The sequence below is a fragment of the Cygnus atratus genome, chromosome 2 (assembly GCF_013377495.2).
Source record: "Cygnus atratus isolate AKBS03 ecotype Queensland, Australia chromosome 2, CAtr_DNAZoo_HiC_assembly, whole genome shotgun sequence".
Classification (NCBI taxonomy): domain Eukaryota; kingdom Metazoa; phylum Chordata; class Aves; order Anseriformes; family Anatidae; genus Cygnus; species Cygnus atratus.
Window position 1 is genome coordinate 28,363,902 of NC_066363.1, and position 26,442 is coordinate 28,390,343.

The 26,442-nt window shown below is 36.9% G+C and overlaps 1 protein-coding gene and 1 long non-coding RNA gene across 4 annotated transcripts in view; one reads left to right on the plus strand and one right to left on the minus strand.

Annotated features, from left to right (window-relative positions):
* The window catches only part of LOC118247506 (uncharacterized), a 31,564-nt gene extending 12,830 nt beyond the window's left edge, over nt 1–18,734 (minus strand). For both annotated transcript variants that reach the window (XR_004778459.2, XR_007707913.1), the window contains exons 1-3: nt 18,649–18,734; nt 17,934–18,030; nt 5,627–5,744 (exon numbers count right to left, since the gene is read on the minus strand). This is a non-coding gene — a long non-coding RNA (uncharacterized LOC118247506). The remainder of the gene's footprint in view (nt 1–5,626; nt 5,745–17,933; nt 18,031–18,648) is intronic.
* TMEM106B (transmembrane protein 106B) overlaps nt 1–26,442 on the plus strand; it is a 1,075,577-nt gene that overhangs the window by 171,663 nt on the left and 877,472 nt on the right. The gene's annotated exons all lie outside the window — the stretch shown is intronic.

Genomic DNA, 26,442 nt, shown 5'->3' on the forward strand with positions numbered 1-26,442 from the left:
AAGTCACAGGAACAGTGGCAACCATGAAGATTTGCTCCAGAGAAAGGGTACACTGGGCATGATAAAAAGTTCAGGTCTGATTAAATAAGGAGCTCAGGACAGAAACCTTGCAAAGAGCAGGCAGTTAATGTATAAAGAGGGCACCACTCCTGCCCAGAAAGGGGTCCTGAGTTGATATTTGTTATAAGTTAAGTGCTTTTATTTTATTCTTTTATCAGTTTGCAAGTAATCTCCTTTAAGAGTGCTCAGACAAATCTAGAACACTTGAGTATATAGCAATTAATTTGGATAAAGAAACAATTCTAATGTTAAACTGAAACTACTCTTCAGTCATCACTATTTAACTAATTCTAAAATAAATTTTCCCCAGAATTTATCCCTTCATCTGCTAGCTTTGGACAAGTAAAATTCTAAGATAAAGATTACTCCTTTGCAGTTTCTAGCCCTCTTAACACAAGAAAAGAAAAATAAGACTGATATTTATGTAGGAATTTCTAGAGATTTCAGTCTGATGAACAAGTTGTTATGATAATGATCACTAACACTTAAAACATAAGATATAAACAAACAAAAGAGTTAAGAACCCTCAACAACAAAAAGAAAGTGCTCATTAGGGAAACCATTATAAAATGGCTTGTCCAGGATTGTTGTAGTTCACAGCTGTACCTTTTAAAAAGCTAGTTATCTTCAATTCTCTCCCCACTTTCCAAGGCATGCTTGCTGAGGTCTTTGTAAATAAGCAGCCCTCCACTGGATGCAAATTAACAGGTTACACCTAGTGTCAGAGAAGCTTATGTAGTTAAGTACTGCTTCATATCAATTGGCTACTTCTCTAGGTGCTGAAATGAGGGCAACAAGAATTACATTAAGGTTTTATACAGAGTGCAATAGAAGGGAAGAAGATGAAGAAATAAAAACTGAAAACAAGTCCAGTGCTGTAAACACTGAAAACACTTAAGATCCAAAAGAGTTACCAAAAGTGCTGCAGAACTTTTAATGAGTATAAACGTAGGTGTCTTGTTAAGCCAAGGATATTAGAAGTATGTTTGTTGAACGGTTTCAAAATGTAAACACATTCAGTTTGCTAGTTTGGGACTGTGCAATTTTGGCTCAAACCTTGAAAAAAACTTTATTTGATTGATATTGGATATCATAAATAAAACACAACAGATTAAGTGTGTTTTCAAAACCTGAACTGATAAGTATGATCATCAGTATTCTTAAGTTATAAGCTTGTCTTGTTCTTGCAGTATCCAGACATTTCTTTTGTTGTTTTCTATGGTAAGTTCACAGTATATGCCTACTGTAGTACAAAATATTGTTCCATCTGTTTCAAAAGCAGGTATTTATAAAAATAATATCTCATCTGTATTGTAGAGTCATAGAGAATGAAACCTAATAGATGTATTAATTGACAATGAAAGTGTAAACTTTAACATATGAAAAATAAATTGTTACTCATGTTTTGGTGACTTCTGTAAGGCTTTTCACAATACAAAAGCAATCAGAAATTATGTGGCTGGAAGAGTATTCTTTTATTATACTTTTGGGACATTAGGAAAAGAGGAGCTCTACATCGTGGAGATTCTTCTTTCTGAAGATTCTTCTTTCTGAAGCTTATTTCTGTCCATTCAGTTGAGATTACTAATTGTCTCTGTTGTCTATAGCTGATTTCATGCTAATTTTTTCTGCTATATTTTTTCACCTGAGAACTGAACAGTGATAGACAGTGTTGAATTTCATACAACCTTAAAAAAAAAAAGTTTCTGTTCTATCTTTAAAATTGTTTTTAATAGGACTGATGTCTAAGATTAGTAATGAAGATAGATAATGGAAGGATACAGGCTCTTTAGGAAAGGACAGGCAGGGGAGACAAAGAGGGGGTGTCACCCTCTGTCAAGAGTAGCTGGAGTGTGTGGTGCTCTTCCTGGGGATGGGTGAGGAGCTGACAGAGATCTGATGGGTCAGGATTGAAGGGAAGGCAGAGAGAGGGCACACGATAGTGGGAATGTGCTACAGGCCACCTGGTCAGGAAGACCAAGCAAATGAGGCCCTCTATAGACAAATAAAAACAATCTCACATTCACACACCATGGTCCTCATGAGGGATTTTAAACCACTCTGATATCTGTTGCAAGGACAACATAGCAGGGCATAAGCAATCCAGGAGGTTCCTGGAATGCATTGATGACAACTTCCTTTTCCAAGTGATAGAGGAGACAACAAGGAGAGGTGCTATGGTGGATCTCATTCTCATCGCCTAGGAGGGGCTGGTGGGAAATGTGAAACCCATGGGCAGCCTTGGCTGCAGTGACCATGAAATGGTGCAGTTTGGGATCCAGAGGAGGCAGCACAGCAAACTCGCTACCCTGGCCTTTGGGAGAGCAGACTTTGGCCTCTTCAGGGATCTGCTTGTACCACGGGACAAAGTCATAGAGGGAAGAGGGGCTGGTTAGTATTCAAGGATCACCTCATCCAAGCTCCGGAGCAATGCATCCCAAGAGGAAGTTGGCAAAAATGCCAGGAGGCCTGCCAGGATGAACAAGGAGCTCCTTGCCAAACTCAAACAGAAAATGGAGGCCTACAGATTGTGGAAGCAATGACAGGTATCCTGGGAGAGATGCAGAGACATTGTCTGAGCAGCCAGGGATCAGGTTAGGAAAGTCAAGCCCTATTAGAATTAAAATTGGCCAGGGATATCAAGGGCAACAAGAAAGGTTTCCGTAGGTATGTCAGTGATAAAAGGAAGATAAAGGAAACTGTGGGCCCTCTCCAGAAGGAAATGGGAGACCTGATCACCTGGCATATGGAGAAGGCTGAGTTACTCAGTGACCTTTTTGCCTCAGTCTTCACCAGCAAGAGCTCCAGCCACATAGCCCAAGACCCAGAAGGCAAAGGAAGGGACTGGAAGAATGAAGAACTGACCACTGTAGGACAAGATCAGGTCTGAGACCAGGTAAGGAACCTGAAGGTGTTCCATGGGACCTGATGAGATACATCCACGGGTCCTGAGGGAACTGGAGGATGAAGTTGCCAAGCCACTTTCCATCCATCCTATTTAAGAAGTCATTGCAGTCTGACAAAGTTCCCACTGACTGGAAGAGAGGAAACATAACCCCCACAGCCCCACTTTGAAAGAGAGACAGATCCTTCATAGTGACATAAGTATTTTAAACTGTTAATTTCTGTGAATGACTATCAGTGTATATGGTCTTCTGAGAAAACAAAACTTAGGAGCAGTTCCGGCTGACCGAACAGAGGAAATCGGTGATGGCTTAGGTGGTAGCACTGTCTAAAATGTTCTCTAGGATTTAAAAGAACAGTTTCTATGTATAGTGAATAACACACTGAAATGCACATGAAGATTTTCTGGAGGGCTGGAGAGGATAATATATATAAGCCTCTAGAAGATTGTATATGTTGGGTTTGTTGTTGTTATTGTTGTTGTTGTTTCTGGTGAAGCTCTGTAATGACTGTTGAGATATCTACGGGGTAGTAGGTTTACAGCCAACTGACTGTAAATGTATTGACAGCTTTCCACACAGGGACAGGAAATAGTCCATTCAGTGCTGACACACAACAAAGAAACAGCAAATCTAACAAAAAGATGAGAATATGATATTATTATTATATTTGTTCTATGCAACTTTAAATGTTTACCTCCTAAGAGAGAGGTGCCTTTTGAGCACCACAGGTGAGAGAACATTTCTGGGCTGAATCTTAACTGCCATGTATGAATTTCATATTTTGTCAACTAACACTCCAGAGGCAAGTAATACATAGAAGTCTAGAGAAAGACACTAGTTAGACAGAGGTTACTTCAACCTTCAAATCTTCTGAATTTAAGACAACTGATGTTAGCAAAACTGATAATCAAAGAAATCAAGTGCAAAGAAGTGAGATGAAAATTAGAAGGGTAAAAATGGATTTTGAAGGAAAAAGTAAAAAAAAAAATAAAAGAATGCTCAGATGCCATGAAAACATATTTGGAAGGATGCAATAGAACTAACAAATCTGATAAATCTCCTCAAAGCAATGAGGGAAGGCAAGAATACTGCTGAGAAGTTAGACTACTTTTTTGCATTAATTTTCACTCAAGAATTTTGGGAAGATTACTATGAAAAATACTGTTTTCTGATATATAATAATATTACGACACTAAAGCCCTACATGCTACAATAAAAATCCTGTAATTTCATGCACAACATGATGTAAAAAAACTCAAAGCTGCAACATTCCTGATTTTTCCCTTTAAGTATGTACTATTCTGTAGAAACAGAGGAGAAAATAAAATAAATAAATAAATAAATAAATAAAGCAATGTCTCATATATTTAAATAAATGTTTGGGGAGTTGGAGCTCATTAAATTTTCATTATAATTATTTTTAGAAACTTGTCTGAAATGAATAATTAAAAATATAACAAGTGAGAAACTTCACAATAAAAAAGTCCCAAGTTTGTTATATTTTAAAAGGAAAAGAAATGTTTTATCAGTCAGGATTCTTTCAACATACTAAAATGGTTAATAAGAATAAAAAAAATAAAACAAGGGAAACAATTTCTTTATACTTCTAGAAACTCTGATTCCTTGGGCGGGGGGGAGGGGAGGGCTAAAACATGGATCAAAAATCACCTAACAAAATGAAAAAAACGAAGTTTAGAATTATATAGACAAAGTTCATCATGGAAAAATATATAAAATAATTGACTGAACAACTTCATTATGACTTTATTCTTATTAGTGGAAAGAGGGGCAATGAAACTGTTAAATCTGAAAATCATGTGAAAAATATTTTTTCATTCAGGCAGAAAAAGGAACATGAAGGAGAAAATGAGCTAGATGAATGAGTAGCAAGATAGCAAAATTTAACAACGTTGATCATGCTATCATGATCATAACTATATGAAAATTCACTGCAAAATGCAGCTTTCTAAGTTAACCATATCTAAATTAACCAATGGAACACTGACAGGCTGTCTTAGAAAAGGTTAATATGCCTCTGCATTCATAAAAATATGCATGATACATTACAATATGTTACAACAACTAAAAAGATGAAGGAGTAGACAATATAATACCTTTATTTAAATCAATAGTGTTTCCAGGATTCTATCCATAACAAAATAATATTTTGAAAGATGATATGACAAGTATGATCTAAACATTTAAAAGAAATGTATATATATATTAGTAAGATTGGAAGTGTTGCATTCAAAAGATAAATAAAAGAAACAATGAACATGAAACAATGAAATAATAGGTTTAGATGCATGTCAAAAATAATATTAAATTGAAAACTTGTGATTTTCTAATACAACCCAAGATTAAAGAGGATTATTATTTCACCAATTTGTAAGTGAAAGAATCTGAAATTGAAAAAAAAAAAAAAAAAAAAAAAAGAAAAACCTTTTATATGCTATGAGAAAAACCATAGAATACTTCGCCAAAAAAAAAAAAAAAGTAACAACCACAACAAAAATAAAGTATAGGATGCATTTGATAATCAAGACTACTTAAAGTTGTTAGCAATCTTAAAGGGAAATTTATCATTTTTTTCATGTTCTAACTCAGACTGTAAGTCTTAAAGATCAATGAGAACAGCAGTCTTCTTTATATTAACCTACCTCAGAGCTATTTTAAATTTCACTGAAGTATCTTGAGCTGGCCATTGTCAGAGACGTATCAGACCTTTCATGGTCATGGCAATGTTCTGGTACTTCATTACAACATACAAATAGAAAGCTGATAGACAGGAAAATCAGAAAGAGGAGATACAAAATAAATCACAAATACGTTTATATTGAACAATAGTTATCTGTCATTCTACTGAATGAAAACCTGCTTCTCTTTTAAAAAGCGTCATTAAATACTGTCTTTTGTCATGAAGAACAGAGGACACAATTTTGTGCCAAAATTAAGTATGAAGAGAGTTGAAGCTTATTATGTTCATAAGGAAAAATAACAATTTTATTTTGTTGCAGTAGTTTTTTCTTCAAAAACAAAAGCTGAATTCATTTTCTTTCCTGTTACACTAGTTATCAATATATGTTTTGACAGAATCACAGAATGGCCGAGGTTGGAAGGGACCTCTGAAGATCATCTAGTCCAAAACCCCTGCTGAACAGGATCACCTACAGCACATTGCTCAGGACGGCATCCAGGTAGGTTTTGAATATCTCTAGAGAAGGAGACTCTACAACCTCTCTGGGTAACCTGTGCCAGTGCTCTGTCACTCTCACAGTAAAATGCCTTCTCATATTCAGCTGGAATTTCCTGTGCTTCAGTGCTTCCTTTGCTTTTGATAACAAATTAGGCCAGTCTTATTGAGGTAAGTGAACTGTAGGTGTACAAACAAAATATATGTGTTGAAATAGGAAGTATAAGTCTGGTAAAGAGCTTATTGCAAACATTTTCTTTTTCGTCAAAAGGTACCATTGTTCTGCCATTTTCTAAATATTGCAACCACTTTTGCTACATTCACTGCTTAAGGATTTCAAAAGAGATTTGTTATCAGTCTGCAAATCACATTATGATGTTAAGCAGATCTGTAGACTCCCATCTAATGAACGGGACTCAGAAGTCATTAAAAGTATCATCTGAAGGTTTATCTTTAATCCTTATTTTCAAGTTTTCAATATAAACATTTATTTAGTGTACAGAAGATTACAGGGTCTTTTGCACTGGTGTACTGAAATACATGTGTATTATACACATGGTCTAATACTCATCAGGCCTCTGGTTTTTTGATAAGAGGAAAGAATGAATAGTTAAGTATTTGCTGTGATTTAGCTAATGTCTTTTACCATATAAAATGCAATCCAATTCATTGTGTGTGTGCTTGAAAGAGACACAAATGATTTGATACTAAGCCTTTTTTCTTCATTGCATGTTGCTAAGGCTGTCTCTGGAGAAATAAAGAAGCTTTTTCTCTTATTTTTCATAATGGGAATCTAATGAGAACTTTAATTAGTACCATGATTTTTCCCCTTTCTTTCTAGATTTTAAAGTCTTCATTCAGTATTTCTCAGTCATGATTTTCTATTCTATTTCTGTCATGTTATTTCTTTAAAATAATTTACAGAGTACTGTCTTATTTTAGATTTTGCTTAATCTATTTTGTTGCCATAATAACTGGAATTAAAGCAACCAAGAATCATCATGTCTTGAGAGGCATATTTTCTCACAACTGTTTGTAAAGATGTTAATAAAGAGGTTTTTTTCTTTATACAATGTATACCTGAAACGACCATTGAAAGACAGTCTACTCCTGCTACCTTTAGTTAGCCCTTGCTTTTTTCTTTGAACATAGGTGTTTGGAATGGAAAAATTTTAACTTCTTCCCTGAATTTGTTTCTATAGCATGTTGCGTCTCCTTTGAGATTAGGATAAAATCTTTTTACCAGAAAACATAAGATGCTGATATTTCTGTTAACTTCCTGATATTTATAAAAATCCATATTTGAATTGACTACTCCTGCAGGTACTGCACACAGTCTGGAATATCCTTCCATTTGTCCTGAGAGGTATAAGCCACGTACAGTACTCACAGGTTTATGCTGTAAATGTCACAACATTTTAACATATTTGTGTTGTACATCAAAGCCCTCAGTTTCCCATAAGATGTTTTTATTTTTTTTCTTGTTTGGTTGTTTTTTTTTTTTTTTCTTATTTTGTTGGCACAGGACTCAACTGAATAAGAAACTTCAGTATGGAAACTATCTCTGCAAAAGTGTGTGCATTAATGAATAAGATTCAAATAAACCATGACTTTGACCATGATTCCTAGCTCTGATACTGGCTTTCTGAAAGATCTTAATTCATGTCCTCTGCTCTCCTACCTGCAAAATGAGGACAAGGATATTGATTTCTTATGCTGAGCACTTGAGATTTACTCAAGAAAAATCACCATTCAAAAGGTACTTGATGATGATGATGTTAAACTCTATATGAAGGGTGCCAGCATAGATTGGGGATCATGTACCTGACAAATAAGCTCTGTATTTTCATTGCTACTTTTCTGGAATACATATATCACAGTCACCAAAAAAATGAGAAGCATTACTAGTAAGTCCATGAAAAACAGTACAGGGAAGCAGGTTTTCCAGTGTTTTTTGAAATGCAGTGTATTATATTCCACAGAGAGGCTGACAAAAAATACAGTGAAGGTGGCAATTAGAGAAATTTAGTTGAAACTTGTCCAGCTTATTAAGCATTTAATTTGGTGTCTAAAGTGAGAAATCATTAACACTTTTATTGTGCTGAATGAAAAAAAAAAAAAAAAACTAACTTGTGGACAAAAAAAGCTGTAAAACTAACTTTAAAAGATTTGTTATTCCTGTGCTTTCATGAAATGTTTGTATAGCCTTACTAAACCTGCAGTGTGATTGTGTGATTTCATAATAAGACTACCACACAGTGAGGGCAATCACATCACACAGGTGGTTTAAAAAAAGGTGGTTTAGTAGGAGGCAAGGCTTCTGTTTCCATTTCAAAGGTCAGACTGATTCAGCTCTAAAAGATTTCCTCCCTCTGCTTAATGAAAGAGTAGGGAGGACCAAATCAAATCATGTCCTCCAGTGGACAGGACTTGCACTAGTCAAATGATGCTGTAATATTTGGGTCCCAGCCTCACCACAGCTTTGACCTCCAGGCCTCTTATTTGCTTCCCATGCCCAACATGTTGGTCTGATCTAAGCACCATGAGACTGGTGTAGCTACCTTCACATCAAGGTGGGAATGTAGGTTTTCATCCCCACAATGCACAGGTCTTTCAAGCCACTTACTATCAAAAACATGATCAGGAGATCAAATTCATCATTCAATCCACACAAAACCCTTCAAATTAAAATCAAAATACTTTAAAAGATGGTAAGTTTAAATAGGCTTGTTGAGGGTTTGAAATTACAGCCTAAGTCATTTAAAGTATAAACATATTTTGAGAGTATAAGAAAATATATAAAGACCGTTGTTACTTTTCTTCTTAAAAGATGTTTATCATTTGGACTGCAGAAAGGAGCAAGATTGTTGTTAAGTGTGTGCATTTCTCACTGTTACTCTGCAACTCCCAAAGTCACATAGCAAATCAGTTGCTTAGATAGAAATAGCTCCCATGTCTCCTGATGCACTGCCTGGTGTCCTATCCTAAAAGCCACAAAACTTCTGTTAATAAGATGTCTACAGCAGTTTATTCCTTCAGGTGAGAAGTTTGAACCTAGTCCAAGCTACTGACACTGAAGTTACTACATCTGACTCTGCATGGGTCAGTGTTATCCAAGTATAACTTTTGTTTCTTAGCAGAGGAGATGAGAGGAAAATTGGATGAGCAGACATTTTCAAAACATACTAAATCGAGCTTACTTCTCCATGATCAGTTAAAAGTCTTATTATAGCTAACACTTTTAGAGAGAAGCTATGAGACTGCACCATGGCAAAATTCATTTATTCCCCAGACCTCTCTCTTCCTCTCCACACATGCTGCCAGGAAGTCTGCAACAGTTTGCTCCAGTGTCTGCTAAAAGGAAAATGATTTCACATTCACAACTTCTTTTAAGGATGTCAAAATTATAATTTCCTGCTGTTGCTGCACTCATGGCCATTGCAAATTCACACCAGGAGCTGCAATTTGCAGCTTCAGCAGATTTGTGACATACAGTTTTGACAGTCACATAAGAATGTATTTTCTCTTGATAGCCACACCTGAATCCCTGTTTAGCCATAAGGACACTTGAAAGCTTCACTGGCACAAGGAAGAAGGAACTTTAGGACATTATATTTACTGATGATGAAACTGTGACAAGACCACCCTCCTGTCAATTTAAACTTATTTCCACCAATGAGTTTTACTTCAAGTTTCAGTGTGAAAGGGCCTCAAACTCTCCTTTTAAGGAGATTGTTCCATCACTGAACATACTTTGCAGTCAGAATTTCAACCTGTTATTCTTCTTTATAACCGGAAACTTGTAATTTTTCTCTTGATCAACTCCTTTGCTAGTAAACTGCTCTATCTATGCAATCATACTATATACAACCATTCCTAGTTCTTCTGTAATTCTGCATGTTTCTCATCATCTTATGTGCAGCATATAATATCTTTCTGCTATCAAGTGGCCCATAACAATATAAAATTCATTCAAAGGTCTTAGAAGTCACCGCATAGACTCCAAGTGATTTCAGAGAATTTTTTGTGGATTAGGCCCTTAGATAAGTTGATCCTTCTCTCACAGAAATCAGTAGCACGACTGATGTGTGACGGGGTCAAGCCAACACACATATCTTTTTTTCTACTCCACAGCACAATGCCTTTGCAGACAAAAATTTATTTTTATGTTCTTCTCTTTTTCATACGACTTTACAAATTTATATCTAATCTGTGATCCATATAATCTCTAAATCTCTTCCAGCAAGTCTGCCCACTAGGACCCTCCCTTCTATTGACTATCTATATATTTGGATTATCTTCCCATGGAAGTATTATACTGAATTTTTCCAAGATAAATTTTATTTTCCTTTTTTTTTTTTCCTACTCTGAATCCTTCTTGGCATTTATCTTCCTTCATTGCTTCTCACAATGTTTCACAATGACCAGGAGGACTACTTTGTGGTATTGCTTTACAGAGCACTCAACTAAAATCACAACCAATTATTATACAAGAAAGTATTATAATTTATAAGCCTTTAGGAACATTTTTAGGCTTTTGTGTTCCATAATTCAGTGACTTTTAACATTTTCCTCCTGAAGGAATCTGGCCTACTCGACAGGAAGCTTTAATTGGAGAAGAAGAATCTGCAGAGCTAAAAAATCTGGTTCTAATAGGAGATATTTTACAATGAGAAAGTTGAAATGTTGCAGGGAGAAAGCTGCTCATTACCAGAAAAGTGTTTGAGTCCCAAAGGGTATGTATTTCACTGGAAAGGAAAAAAAAAAAAAAAATCAGGGAAGAAAACTCACAATTATTAGCCCTTAATTGCAAATTAACAGCTAATAGTAGTTTTCCATTGAAAGAATTAGTGGGAACATAGAAAAATGTATTTACTTTCTACAATGTTACTAAACTAAGAACTTTTCAGACTGCGAATATAATTATTCTAATTCAAAAAGGTTTGCAAATGCTAGTTTTATGCATTGTTATCCATCTGTCTAATTTGATACACATTGAATAAAACTACTGACTTCCCTAGCATTTGTGGTGTTGTATGAGGTTAAGGGACAATGAAAGGTTTTGCATGAATGTCAGCTTTAGATTTCTATTTGGACAATTAAGATTTCTACTTGGATGTCTGAAATCTGAATTTAATTTCATTTATTTTATCAAATTTAAACATATTTTTTGCATAATTTAAATATCCATTATTGAATATTCATTCAATATGAACTTCTGTCATACTGACTGCAGAATAATATAATACCTTCAGAATATCCCTTTTAAAGAGAAGTGGCATGCTTTTTTTTTTTTTCCACTTTTTCCCATTTTTGGTGCTAGAAAATATTAGCACTCTAGAATGTACTGGATGTAATGGTACTGCCTTGTCCAATCCAGAAGCCAAAAGTCCTGCAGAGAGATGGGTTTGCTTTTTTAATGTCTGTCATGTGATGTTTTTAAATAGTTCACTTTAGTCAGGAGTCTTCTTTTCCCTCCATTACACCAAAGAATCAATTTATCACAAAATCATAGAATCGTAAAATGCCTTGGATTAGAAGATCCAAGACAATCCAAGAAGATTAGAAGACCTTAAAGATCACCCAGATCTAACCCCCCTGCCATGGACAAGAACACCACCCACTAGATCAGGTTGCCCAGGGTCTCATCCAACCTGGCTTTGAACACTTCCAGGGATGGGGCATCCACAACTTCTCTGGGCAACCTGTTCCATTGCCTCACCACTCTCTGACTGAAGAATTTCCTCCTAACATCTAATCTAAGTCCCCCCTCTTTCAGTTTAAGACTGCTCTCCCTTGTCCTGTCACTATCTATCTGTGTAAAAAGTCACTCTCCATCTTTTTTATAAGACCACTTTAAGTACTGAAAAGCTGCAGTAGGAGCCTTCTCTTCTGTAGGCTGCACATCCCCATCTCTCTCAGCTTTTCTTCATAGGAGAGGCTCTCCAGCCCTCTAATCATCCTTGTGGCCCTCCTCTGGATCCACTCTAACAGGTCCACTTTTTGGGGGGGGCTGGGGGCCCCAGACCTGGACACAGTATTTCAGGTGGGGCCTCACAAGGGCAGAGTAGAAGGGGACAATCACCTTGCTTGACCTGCTGACCACTCCTCTGGTGATGCAGCCCAGGATGCAGTTGGCCTTCTGGGCTGCAAGCGCGCATTGCTGGCTCATGTTGAGCTTTTTGTCCACCAGAACCCTCAAGTACTTCTCTGCAGGGCTGCTCTCAATGAGTTCTTCTCCCAGTCTGCACTCATGTCTGGGATTGCCCTGACCCAGGTGCAGCACCTTGCACTTAGACTTGTTGAACCTCATTAGGTTCACATGGGCCCACTTCTCAAGCTCGTCCAGGTCCCTTAGGATGGCATCCCTTCCTTCTGTTGTATCAACTGCACCACTCAGCCTGGTGTCATCTGCAAACCTGCTGAGGGTGCACTCAATCCTACTGTCTATTTATTGGTAAATATATTAAAGAGTACCAGTCCACGACAGACAACTGTGGGACACCACTCATCACTGGCCACCACCTGGACATAGAGCCATTGACCACAACTTTCTGGATGAAGCCATCAAGCCAATTCCTTATGCACCAATAGTCCACTCTTCAAATTCATCTGTCCCCATTTGAGAGAGAAGAATGTTGTGTGGGACCGTGCCAAAGGCCTTACAGAAATCCAGGTAGATAACTTCGGTTGGTCTTCCCTTGTCGACTGATGCAGTCATTCCATCATTGAAGGCCACCAGTATGGTCAGGCACAATTTGCCCTTGGTGAAGCCATGCTGGCTGTCTCAGATCACCTCCTTGTCCTGCATGTGCCTTGATGTTGCCTCCAGGAGGATCTGTTCCATGATCTTCCCAGGCACAGTGGTGAGTGAGACTCAACAGTCTGTAGATCCCTGGGTCTTTCTTTCTACCCTTTTTAAAAATGGGAATGATAACTTCTCCTGTATGCCAAGAATTTTCAAATATGAAGGAGAGTCACTTGCAACTCCATCAGCCAGTTCCCTCAGGACTCTGGAATGCGTGTTATTGGGCCCCATAGACTTGTACCTATTCAGTTTCATCAGGTGATCTCGAATGTGCTCTTTTCTTGCAGTGGGAATGGGAATTTAGTGAAACTTTATAGAATAAAATACAATTCCTCTTAGCAAGAACTGCAGCAGAACAGAAGGAGTATGTCGTCACTACTTGTGTATTGTCTGACCTCCCCACTCATTCCTGATTATTGGATTTATCACTTATTTTTTCTCCTATGTCTCAGAGGAACAGCATATTTGAGGCTGGAACTCTCATTTATTATTGGCAGTGTCCAGAACACTGGGATCTTCATCTAGTTAAGGCCTCTTGGCACTTCCGTAAATAAACAGTACATGCTGAAAGTCTCAGTTTCAAAGTATCTGCATGAAAGTTCATGATTCAAGGGTTGAGTCAAGCACTGAAGCCATGAACAGAGAGAAAGAACATTTTTACTGAGGTGAGGTCATAAAAATCCAGAGTACTTCTTAGAAACTACAGAAAATGAGGACAGAAACAGGGTAACTTCTGCACCAAATATTTAGAAGCAACCAAACTGACAGATATTAAAGGGCTGCTACTAATAGCAATTCTGGCATTAAAAGACTCATGGCAGAGAATTCTCCATTAGGGGGAGAGTACCCTCCATAAGGGGGTACAAGAAGCAGTTAGCTGTACCAAGTCTGACAATTATAATGTTGCTTACATCCTACTCTGAAGTAAAATAGACATTTAACTAGAGAGATGGACTGGTTAAATTAAGAAACACTAATCATCCATCCTTAACACTTATTCTCAGGGATAAGTAAATTGAATTATTGTTAGAACAGGCTATATATGTAGATTTGCACAGTATTTACATGTGAGGGCAATTTTTTTTAATGGGTGGAAGGTCTGTTCTTTCATTTACCTTTCTCAGGGCAACAGAATCCTCTGCTTCCAATGATATAAAATCCTAAAAATTTGTGAGTGTAATGGGACAACTGCAAAATTTTGTAAGCATTGATACCAAAACCAAGTTTCTAAATAAAGTTGTTAATCTCACTGGGAAAGAAGGCATATGCTTATTCTTAGCAATTTTTCTGTTTATCAAGCACCATATATGAATATTGCTCAGGACTCTCACAGAGCTAAAATTTTTCACCCTCTTCCCACAAAGGAAACAAGAAAAAAGTAACCATTTCTGATGTTTTCATTTTAAGTAAAGCTCGTTAAAACACATTCTTACTGTTTTCTCTAGGCTTTCCAAAATATTTTACTTCACATGACATTGTTTCCCTTCTTCACTGAGCAGCAACAAAAAGCACTTTTTTTCAATGCCTCATTGCACCATACTTTGCTGGTGGCTCTTTGCTTATGCTCTTTCTCCACATCCTTATATTGTGCACAAGGTGCCTTCTGCAGAACAGTTGGTAGAAAGGAGAACTACAGATCTGTAAAGACATCTAATCGTTCCCTGAATAGATCTATTCATTCTGACTAAATAGTAAAAGATCTGGTAAGTCTTGTAATTTAAATAGAAGGCTTTGCAAGATGTTTACTGGGTAGGTATATACCTAGACAATCTCTGCTCTTTTTATACATGAAAATCTTTAGGTTTTACTGTCACACAAGCAAACAGAACAGGAAAAAAAGTACTTAAAAATTGATATGATAGCTGTAATAATTTCATCAGGGCAAATGTTATGGACAAAGAGAAAAACATTCATCATTTGTTTACTCTTTGTACTATTATGAAATGGCCACTGAAAATGACATTGTTACTTCTTTAAACAGTTATTACAGGCTAAAGAGTTATGTATTTTATCTTAATCTCTTTTGCCATTCTTGTTTTTTTCTTTTTTTTTTCTTTTTAAAATTTCTATCAGTCATAAAAAGCATTGGTTTTGTGTTCTTGTCTCATTATCCCAGGTTTCCAAATGTGAGATTTCTGTTTGAAATATACGTTATAAAATTACAGGGTAGAACAACAATGAGGTGCTAATTTATGTACATGTGTAAAATGTGTTCTGTGTTTTGTATAGGTTGCTGTGGATTATGCTTCAATTTAAACAACACTGGATTATACATGAACCACTCAACCTAAACCTAAACCACACTGGATTATGCATTAAACTACTTCTAAAATACTTTTGAATTACTGTTTAACATTCTTATATTGAAATTGGATTCCCAGTAGTTATTAGAGTAGATATATTTTTCCAAAACACCATCTGAATGATGGCATCACAGTTGGTATTTTTTTTACAAATGTGAAAACACAGCTTTGGGCATGGATTCAATGCATTTGGTTGCACATTTAGACTTAGGATGGTGTGTGGTACATTCCAAACACAAACAGTTGGTCATATGATTTCTAGGTATCTGCATAAAAAACACTAAACTCATTCTGGATTATTGGCAAATGCTTATGCCAAGGTCCACACCAAAGTCCATAATGGTTTTCAAAGGAAAAAAAGGGTTTGGAAAGGGGGAGGAATACCTAAAAGTGAGAATGTAATAATTAATTATAGTATTGAAATAGCTAACTGAATACAATTATTATGCTTAGTGCAGAATGGGCTCTCCTTTACTAAAATTCCTTCTTGCAGGTTTGCAAAGTTAGATATAGCCTTATAGTTGCACCACTGAGGAACAGCCTTAGGAGAAATTATGATTCTGATGTGCTTATGAATCTCATTTTTGGTTTTGTTTTATACATTTTTTTCTCCTGTCCACAGCAAGGAGTAACTGATTTCCCATTTTCTGTGGAATGGTTTTCTTTTTTCTCTGCTGCACTCCATGTTAATTCTTGTCAAACTATGTCTTAAACTATCCCATTTGCACTGGAACTTACTGAGTTAATTGTTCCAACTGCTAGAAATGGTTTCTGAGCAGGGGACTGTTCTTACTTTCGTTATAACCATGTAAAGGTTGCAGTAAGAAAAATGGTATTGTGGAAATAAACAAAAATCATTATATCAGCTTTGAATTAAGTTGAGACAGATGTAAAAAGACCCAAATAAGCAATGCATAATAATTCAGAAATATTGGATTATCTTTCAATCAGTGTCATATACTGCCCTTTATCATCTTGCTTTTTTCTTCCAAAATCTGCTGGAGATGTGGTATTCATGTAAATCATAGCTGATACATGTATACGGTATTTCAGGTTGGAAATTAGAAGAAATTTCTTCTCAGAAAGCGTAGTTATATATTGGAATGGGTTGCCCATGGAGGTGGTGAAGTCACCGTCCCTGGGGGTGTTTAAGGAAAGGTTGGACGTGGTGCTTAGTTACATGGTTTAGTGGGTGATATTGGTTGTAGGGGGGTGGTTGGACCAGATGATCTTGGAGGTCTTTTCCAACTTTAATGATTCTATGATTCTATTTGGGAGAAATCTGCTGAAAAGGAAGTGAATGAACTAGGAAGTGGAATCTCTGTAAATTACCTAGAATCATGGCAATGACTAGAGTAATTTAATTTTTTGACTGCAAAAGCATTGACTATAGCTGTTCAGTAAAACTGATAACCAACCAGAATTGGAGAAAATATAAATGGTGAAAATGTTTTTTGTAATATTGACATTGGAAGTGGGTATAGTTCTTTATGAAAAGGCAGGTAGATAATTAACTGAACAAAAAAAAATTATTTTGCATACAGCCCTGTATTTCAGCTCTGAGGGGAGAAATGACACCAAATTTGTACAACAGTAGGGAAAGGTTTATCAGCATTTAAATGAATTATATAACAACTATTGTTAATGCTTGGAAAAACTACAGTGGCTACAGGAAAAACAGACATAGCATAAAGAGACTAAGAACGGTCAAGTTCAGCCACTACATAAAACATTCAGAGAAAACGGAAAGCAGAGAAGATTATTCAAACAATAAAACAAACTTCTTTCTTCACCTTGTATACGTATATGCAGCATACACAAATTTGTATTTATCATTGGTTGAATTTTAGTATTATTTCCAACTGAAATATTGCTGCAAATATTTAGGCTTTCATTACATATAATACCTTACAAAAAATGGTGTTATATCATTAGTTGTACACACACATACATACATACCAAAAAAAAAAAAGGCATAAAATTTATCCAGGGAAAGAAAATGTAATTTCTCTTTGTATTTCCTTTAACAATGTGGGATCTGGGACTTGCAGATCATTCCAGCAGGTCTAGGGAAGTGATTGTGCCCCTGTACTCGGCTCTGGTGAGGCCGCACCTTGAGTACTGTGTTCAGTTTTGGGCCCCTCGCTACAGGAAGGACATGGACGTGCTCGAGCGAGTCCAGAGAAGGGCGACAAAGCTGGTGAGGGGTCTGGAGAACAAGTCTTACGAGGAGCGGCTGAGGGAGCTGGGCTTGTTCAGCCTGGAGAAGAGGAGGCTCAGGGGCGACCTTATCGCTCTCTACAGTTACCTTAAAGGAGGCTGTAGAGAGGTGGGGGTTGGTCTGTTCTCCCACGTGCCTGGTGACAGGACGAGGGGGAATGGGCTAAAGTTGCGACAGGGGAGTTTTAGGTTGGATGTTAGGAAGTACTTCTTTACCGAAAGGGTTATTAAGCATTGGAACGGGCTGCCCAGGGAGGTGGTGGAGTCACCATCCCTGGAGGTCTTTAAAAGACGTTTAGATGTAGAGCTTAGCGATATGGTTTAGTGGAGTACTTAGTGTTAGGTCGGAGGTTGGACTCGATGATCTTGAGGTCTCTTCCAACCTAGAAATCTGTGTCTGTGTCTGTGTCTATCTATAATGGCCTACAGCTTAGATCACTTACCCATTAAGGAGACAATAGAACTTTTCTTCATCTGGGACAATATCCGTATGGCACACAAAGTTGTCTATTCAGGGGATTACATTCTTCTCTCCAGCAACTGTTAAATGTGAGATACAAAAAATAGTCTTTGTGACAAGGCTTGGGATACACAGCCTTCCCATTTGCAAGCCCTAAACTCTTCAAGACAGACTTGCTCCAAGAATGTTCCTCCCACTCCAGCCAGCCCAGAATATGGCTTGTGAATAAGTGAAGTGTCAGGTCTGTGCCCGAATTCCCCAGAATATGGGGGTCACATGGAAACAAGTCTCTTTCTTCATGGACAATTGCTTTTGTGCAGAAGTATTGTTAGTTTATTTCCTTCTTAAAAAAAAAAAAAAAAAAAATTGCAATTTATTAAGCCTCAAACTGTGGAATAAGCATCAACCTGGCTGCCTGTTAAATTAACTTCTCTAAGGACTATGACTACTTTCCACAACTATCTTGATCTTTGGTTGTTGTAAATTCCAAACTGCTCAGACTGGGATTATAGTGTTTTGGAGCAGATTCACAGATGCATGAAGTTTTTTAATAAAAAAGTGGAAATAGCTAAATTAATTTCTGTTAAATATCTCTTTACTACAATCCTTACAGTGAGGAACTCAAAAGTGGAAGAAAACAATCAATGAAATGATGTAATTAAGGTACAGAGAGGAAAGAGAGAACCACATTGTCTTACCTATGCCTCTCTTTCTGTATCTTTCCCCTTCTTCTTTCAGAAGTCCTCCCTGAAAATCAATGTGAAGACTTAATACATTTTCTATGTCATACAGATAGAAAAAGAGAGATGAGCTCGACAAATATGTGATTGAAAAGGACCCGAGGTCATTAAGACCCAGTAGTGTTTGAATGTTTCCCAGCAGCTCTGACCCATAAAGGAGAGTTGGTCCTTCAAAAACTACACTGAAGGTGGGTGCCTTTAATACTGTCTGAAATTGATAGAACAGAGTACATGCTTATGTACTGATTCAGGCTGCTACTGATTTCAATGGCTAGCTGGATTTAAAAGGAAATGATAAGATTATGTAAAGATTGACTCTGAAAACAAAGACTTTCTTCTTTTCAGAAATGAGTGGCTCGTAACAAAATTGTATAGGAGTGTTGTGGTTTAGCCCGGCTGGCAGCCAAACACCACACAGCCACTCGCTCACCCTCCCCCCTCCCTCTCCGGGATGGGGGAGAGAAACGGGAAAGTGAAGCCTGTGAGTTGAGATAAAGACAGTTTATTAAGACAGGAAAAATAATAACAATAATAATAATAATAATAATAATAGTATTAATAGTAATAATGTGTACGAAATAAGTGATGCACAATGCAATTGCTCACCACCCGTTGACCGATGCCCAGCCTATCCCCGAGCAGCCGGCCCCCCCTCCACCCCGGCTAGCCACCCCTATATATATTGTTCAGCATGACGTCAGGTGGTATGGAATACCCCTTTGGCCAGTTTGGGTCAGCTGTCCTGGGTCTGTCCCCTCCCAGCTCCTGCTGCATCCCTAGCCTGCTCGCTAGCAGGACAGAGCGAGAAGCTGAAAAGTCCTTGGCTTGGTGTAAGCACTGCTCTGCAACAATTAAAACATCAGCATGTTATCAGCGCTCTTCTCATTCTAATCCAAAACATAGCACCCTGCCAGCTACTAGGAGGAAAATTAACTCTGTCCTACCTGAAACCAGGACAAGGAGCTCACTAAAACTAAATATATATAGCTCAGTGAAGTATGAATAGAAATTTGGAGGGGAAAGCAAGTTCAGAAATGAAAAGGAAGGGAAGGGAAGGGAAGGGAAGGGAAGGGAAGGGAAGGGAAGGGAAGGGAAGGGAAGGGAAGGGAAGGGAAGGGAAGGGAAGGGAAGGGAAGGGAAGGGAAGGGAAGGGAAGGGAAGGGAAGGGAAGGGAAGGGAAGGGAAGGGAAGGGAAGGGAAGGGAAGGGAAGGGAAGGGAAGGGAAGGGAAGGGAAGGGAAGGGAAGGGAAGGGAAGGGAAGGGAAGGGAAGGGAAGGGAAGGGAGATGGGATTGTTTTACTATAAAATATAGTAAAGGAGATAATGTAATTTCAATCCTAAATAGAAAAGACAGTTCCTGATCCATCTGTTTCCCTTAAATGCATTACCATCACCACAAATAGCATTCAAAGAGCAAAGGTTACATACAGTTATTAAACAGGAACTTGATTTTCATTGTGCACTTCATTATCACCTCATTACTAACAGAACTTTATTTTTGTTTTTAATTATCTTTTTAACTGAGTGAGAATTTAGGAAGTGCTAAAATAGCATGACTTAACTGTGCTGAGGCCCACAAAGGGCAATTGTGTACTATTTCCAGTATTTGTTTACACTAGTTTCTTTTCTTTGTATTGCTTTCTATCGTTTCTTTGTTTTGAATATTTTCTCATTATAAGGAGGTACTTTCATCTTCATTAGTCTTTTTTCAGAAAAAAATATCTCATACAACACTCTGTACCTAGTATACTAGAAACACAGAATATGATTTCCAGGATGTTTATTAAAGAAGTAATTTGCTTTAGGTACATCAAAAACATACAAAAGCACAGAAAAAATCTGAGTCTCAGTGCCTGTACAAAATTCCCAGCCTGCCTTATGTGTAGGAGTGATGGAATACATTCCTGGATTTCTGAAAGTTTGGGTTGTCAGGTCACTCAACAATACCTGAGAGAGTCCTTAAATGCCGTGGCATGCCTTTGCAATGGTGCTGATCCTGGGCTTTTCACCTCAAAAACATAATTACATGTGAACAAGTCTATTTACTATATAATGAAAAAAAAAAAAAGTATCTTTAGCTAATTTTATTTGGTGTCAGCAATGTGTCCAAGTTTTCTGATTGACCAATTTATTACCTTCACTTTGTATGGCACTGTATTTAAATCATCAGAAGTTAGCTGATATAGAAAGAAAAATGGATTTATCTTCTCTTCTTAAAGCAAATAACTATTCTGATCTAAGAAAGGCTGATATACTTGTCATCATCTCTACAGTAGAGGCTTCAGCACCTGTAATGCACTTGCTTTTCCACTGCAAAACTGTGGTGTTCCGTTTGTCTTCCCCAGGTGGTCATAACTACTTTGGCATACACAGTATCAACTATGTTTTATTTCAAATGTCTCATCTTAAGCTGACTGACACCATACTCCAAGGACATGGAAAACAAGCATATGTTCTCTGCTGCTCCAACAACAATTTACTGAGAAGAAAAAAAAATAGGAAAAAAAAAGAGAGAGAGAGAGAAATCTTAATATCCAATAATTAAAGCTTTGCTTTTTCTTTCTTATGTGACAAGAAAGCATGTGGAGGGATTGCATGTATTTTCTGATTAGTACAGTTTGGGCTTGAGTAAAGTTACCTAATGCACTTTACCATGAATCAGAAACAAAGCTATTGCTAATTCCCTGCAGATTCACTTACTGTGGCAACCCAGAAAGATAAAGATTAAAAAAAAAAAAAAAATCACTGTCTTTTAATGTCTACAAGTCTGTATGCAGTATTCTTTTAAACACTTTCAATTAAAGCACCTTGACAGATATTTGAAAACTTGGAGCTAAAAAGAAAAAAGAAAACAAGCAAATTAAAAACCAGACCATGTAAAGATTACTGTTGATGGAAAAAAAAAAAAAAAAAAAAGAACAGGATTCACTTCTTTGTCTCATTTGTCATTACCTTTTCACTCCTGCTTTCCTGTGTGTTGATATTCTGGTATTTAGCATGTTGGTTACAGTAACTAAGTGTTAATTTGTTCTTTGGCATGTTTCATTGAGATGAACCTGATTAATTAAAACAGGAAGTACCATTCCTGAAGCACCATGACTGGTGCATTGGTGTTGATGCCTCAGGTTCAGTACATAATGAGACTCCTAGCCGCAGGCAAAGGGAGACTGCATGCTTTCCCATCTCTGGCACAGAACAGAATTAAGCATTAACTCTGTAGCAGACCCCTGCTTATCAGCAACCTTGCTATTACTATACCGACCCTGATGTGCATAAGCAATATTTTCATCCACTTCCCAAGAGATTTATCTAGCTGTTGAAGTAGAAAATGAATATTTTACAGTTCACTTGTCTGATCAATTACCTACAAGCTGCTGCAGTATTTTATAGCCAGTGGGAGAGCTGTGTAGGTGATGATAGAGAAATCTGGAGGGAATCTGTTAGCCAGCTACAAAAAGGAGACTAAATCAGTGAATGAGCCATCAGTAACAGTCCTTTTGTCCATAAGAGTCTAGCCAGAAATTACAGTGTAACCAATTAAAGTACATAAATGATAATCAGCAGAATGTGAATTCCAGAGGTGAAGAAATTTGATTGCTTGATTGGAGGATAATGAAGTGCAGAGATGATTCAAAGCCAACCCCTTCTCAGTGAAACATCTCCCTCAGTACTTTGTTTGCCATTTTTGTCTTTTAGATAATTGGAAGAAACTCTTTCCTAGAGATACATTGGAAATTAAATTAACTCAAAGTTAAACTGTGTAAACTTTGCAGATTTCCTGATCATAATACAGGAATGTTCAACAGCCTAAGTTCCCAGAGGTTTATTTTAATAGGAAAAGTTTGTGTTGGCAATTCATTTTAAGATTATACATGACATCTTGAATAAGTTAGTGAAATCTTTCTTAACTAGTTGAATGTGATTATTTTTTCTCTAAACTACTAAGTGGAATATTATTTTCTTCTTTACAGAATGAACAGTGACAAGTTGAAACACTTACCTGAAAATGGTGAAATCATAAAGAAAAAACATGGAAGATTCACAAGGTAGTTTGTATTTGCCTATTTAAAATTCCTCCAGTTTGGCCCAAGAGCTTTAAACATATTTTCATTCTTTAATTTACAGACAACCCTCTGAGAGAGATAAGTTTGTATTCGTAACAAGAAAATCAAATCTGATTTGTCTAGTGATAACAACAAATGCCACTTAGAATAAAATGAGTTTCAGGCGTTCAACTCTAAAACAGAAATAAATCTGTGTTCAGTTAAAATTCAGATACAGCATTGAATGTCTGGTCTTTTTTTACTTATTCTACACCATCATCAAGAAGTAAACACTGTAAATACATACTGCTGTCTGACTATGGAATACTGGCCTCATATTACATACTTGATTAACTGCACCTACTTTCATACTGTTATATTGTGTTTTTATATTTTAGGAGAACGTCGTCTCCATTTCAAGCTTTTGATAAATCTCTTATTTTTATTTTATGCAAAGAGAACAGTCATCTTCTATGTGCCACATACTTGTTATTAAAATATTTTGCGTCCATTTAGCCAAGACTCCAAAGCCTCATCTTCAGAGATAATTGTTACTGTGTTGGCGCAACCATGTCTGACAATACACCACAGAAGATGTTTGAAACCTCTTTCAAAAGCACATCACCTCTATCTCTTAAACAAAGCATCTGAGACAGGACAGGGCATTCTCTATACACTATCTATGCTTTCTAGTAGAACATTTGATCTCTTAATATTTTATTTGCATTAACTGCTTTAGTAAATATAATGCCAATAATGATCCAAGAGTAGCAATTATTTAAACAATTGTTAAAAACTTGTCTTGATGCTCAATTTTTATGCAATTGATTTGCATCTTTAAGTGCATGGGTGACATAGCTATTAATTATCTAGATAGAGTAATCAGTAATAAGAGATGCAGACATCTTGTTAAATTTATAGTGCTACTTAACATATTTAACTGCTCTGTTTTGTGGTTGTCTTTGCTGGAAGAGTGGGAATTACATAAATGAACTTCCCTATGAGATTCAATTTACCTAAGTCCACCTTCAGCTAAGAGGTGGGCACCAAAAACTGAGCAGAGTAACAGATACTGTACGATCATCGGGTTTCATTCATATCTAGAAAATTCTTTTGGTCCTTTAAGTCTTTTTTCTTATGCATTCTCTGAAAATATTATTTTTGGATAATTACACTTATATCTTCTGCTCAAAGCTCACCAAACTTATGGAAATTCTGACTAAATGCCTTGAAAGAGTTGGTTACGGTCTCGGGAAAAAGCTATCTCATCTGAGATGCTGGAAAAGGTTCTCTCAATGGCAATAGATCATAACACACTCCACAATGGTGTAATGCAACAACACCAAGAGGCACGGTCGCAAACCACAGTGAATACAGATTGAGCAAATGCATTGCCCCACTCTACCTCAAGATGAGCCGTGATGCACCCAGGAGCTCAGAGCTGTCTGGATCAGGCATTCTGTGGGCAGGAGGGACCATTGCTCCATCCTGCTGCTTGCAGCAGAAAGATTGCAGGTCAATAGCAGCAGGCCTAAATTTATGGTGCCAGCCTTGCTTCTGCTTTTCTGCGGTGACATTTGACTATGAAATGCATAGAAAGTCCAGCAAGGAGCACAAGGCCTGTCCTGCTTGAGGACCAATCTGTTCCAGATGAATTAGAACCCTAAATTAGGGAATTATTGTCTCAAGTTTTGTCTTTTTAGCAGTCTAAACATAATGTTTTAGGAAGCAACCATACTAACTAAATACTGCTTAACACTTGCACTACTGGGATAAAACAAGACAAACCTTGTATATTCTACTTTCCAGAAAGAAATACACTTTATATTTTCACACATAAATTGTACTTCATATGTACACAGTAAAGTTTTTCTAATCTGGATTCCTTTGAAGCGTTAGCCATGTGGGAAAACCAAGATGAAAGGGCCGACTGTTAGATGGGGAATTCAACATCATAAAGGAAATCAGTGCAATAAGACAATTTTTTTTAAATACAAATAAAATTAAAAAGAGAGAGAGAGAGATTTCTTAGAAGCAGACAACTATGTTTATAGAAGAAAAAAAAGAGAGAGAGAAAGATTTCTTAGAAGCAGACAACTATATTTCTAAAAGAAAATAGGGGAAAAATAGTATCTTTCAGGATTGGATGGAGACTGAAAGTGACAGACTTTACATAGGTCTTAGGAACCCTACATAGGTCTTAGGAACCCTTTGCTAGGCTTATTTTAACATTTCAGTCCAATGAATAGTTGATGCCAATTTTTGTTGTTAGAAGTTGTTTTAATTAAAAACATAGCACATTATAGAACTTGACTGTGTTGTTATTGTGCTGCTAGTGTGATATCGTAACCTTATGTTAATTTTTAGGAGCTAGTCTAGACCAACAGTTCATGTTATGAAACTGGGTGGCTCTATAGATAGACCATACACTGCAAATTGAGAGGATTCCAGGGTTCACTTACCTGCTTCCTTTGTACATAATCTTCAAAAGCATCTTCTTATGGACTTCATACGATGGAAACAATGGCAAAAGCCCCGAACCCTGTGGTTTCTCCCATACTTGAGATATTGAGGAGCTCAGGGTTTTACAGAATATGTCTTCTCCTGGTGACAAATCCAAGTTTTAACATGTAAAGAAAGAAAAGTCTGCTTACCTGCTTAGCCAGAAGTACCAATTTACCACACGTAGATCTGATTTAGGAAAAATTAGGCAGGCAACTGTACAGAGATCTACAAGAACACATACAGCACAACTGAAGTGAATAGACAATGTTTATTCACTATTACGATAAAGGAACAAGGAGCACACAGAGAAACTAATAGCAGTTTGAACAGAATAAACATAAATACTATTTCATATGACACTTAATGAAATTGTGGAACTTATAGCTACAGGCTGTTTTAGAGTCCAAGGGTTTAAAGACAAATTAGACAAATTTATGCAGGATAGTATCAATAGCTACCAAAAACAATGACCTGGATACAGCTAATGGCCCAGGAAATCCTTAAATTATGTACAGATTGACGAATATTTGTGGAATATTTCTACATCCCTATCCTGCTTCTTTAGCATCCCCTATTGACTAACAATAACGATGAGATTCTGGGAGAGAAGATGTAACACATAATGGGAGCTTATTTTTTCTAACCTCTGATAATTTAGCATTATACCACAACAAAAGAAAATGACTGGAAAAAAAAAAAAAAAAGACAAAACTAAAAAAAAAATGTATTTTGCAGTATGTCTTTGGGGATTCACTGGATGGTAGGCTTCTGACATACTTACAGATACATTACATTCAAATCTTACTCAAATCCCACAAGTGCTTCTACTGTTTGGGCTTTTGTTTGAAGAGTGGTTCTGTTGAGAAAAAAAAATAAGTTTTTCTTGGAGGAAACTTCACTGGAAACTCTAGTCTAGATTTCTACAAAATGCACACCAAATACTGCCCAAACTGTACAGTAGATGCAAAGGTGAAAGAAGTGGTTGACTGTACATCCTCAAACCATAAGTATGGTCCAGGAAATTAGACAAAAAATTAGTCCAAATTCACCCTTTTTCCCCAAACTGTATGTAAAGTAGATGTAGTGAACTGTGTAGCCACCAGTGTACTAATTTGCTGCTAGTATATAACTATTTTAGTGTACTTATTTGAAGCTATTTTATTAAAACTTGACACAATACATGCTTTCATTATCATTATCATTT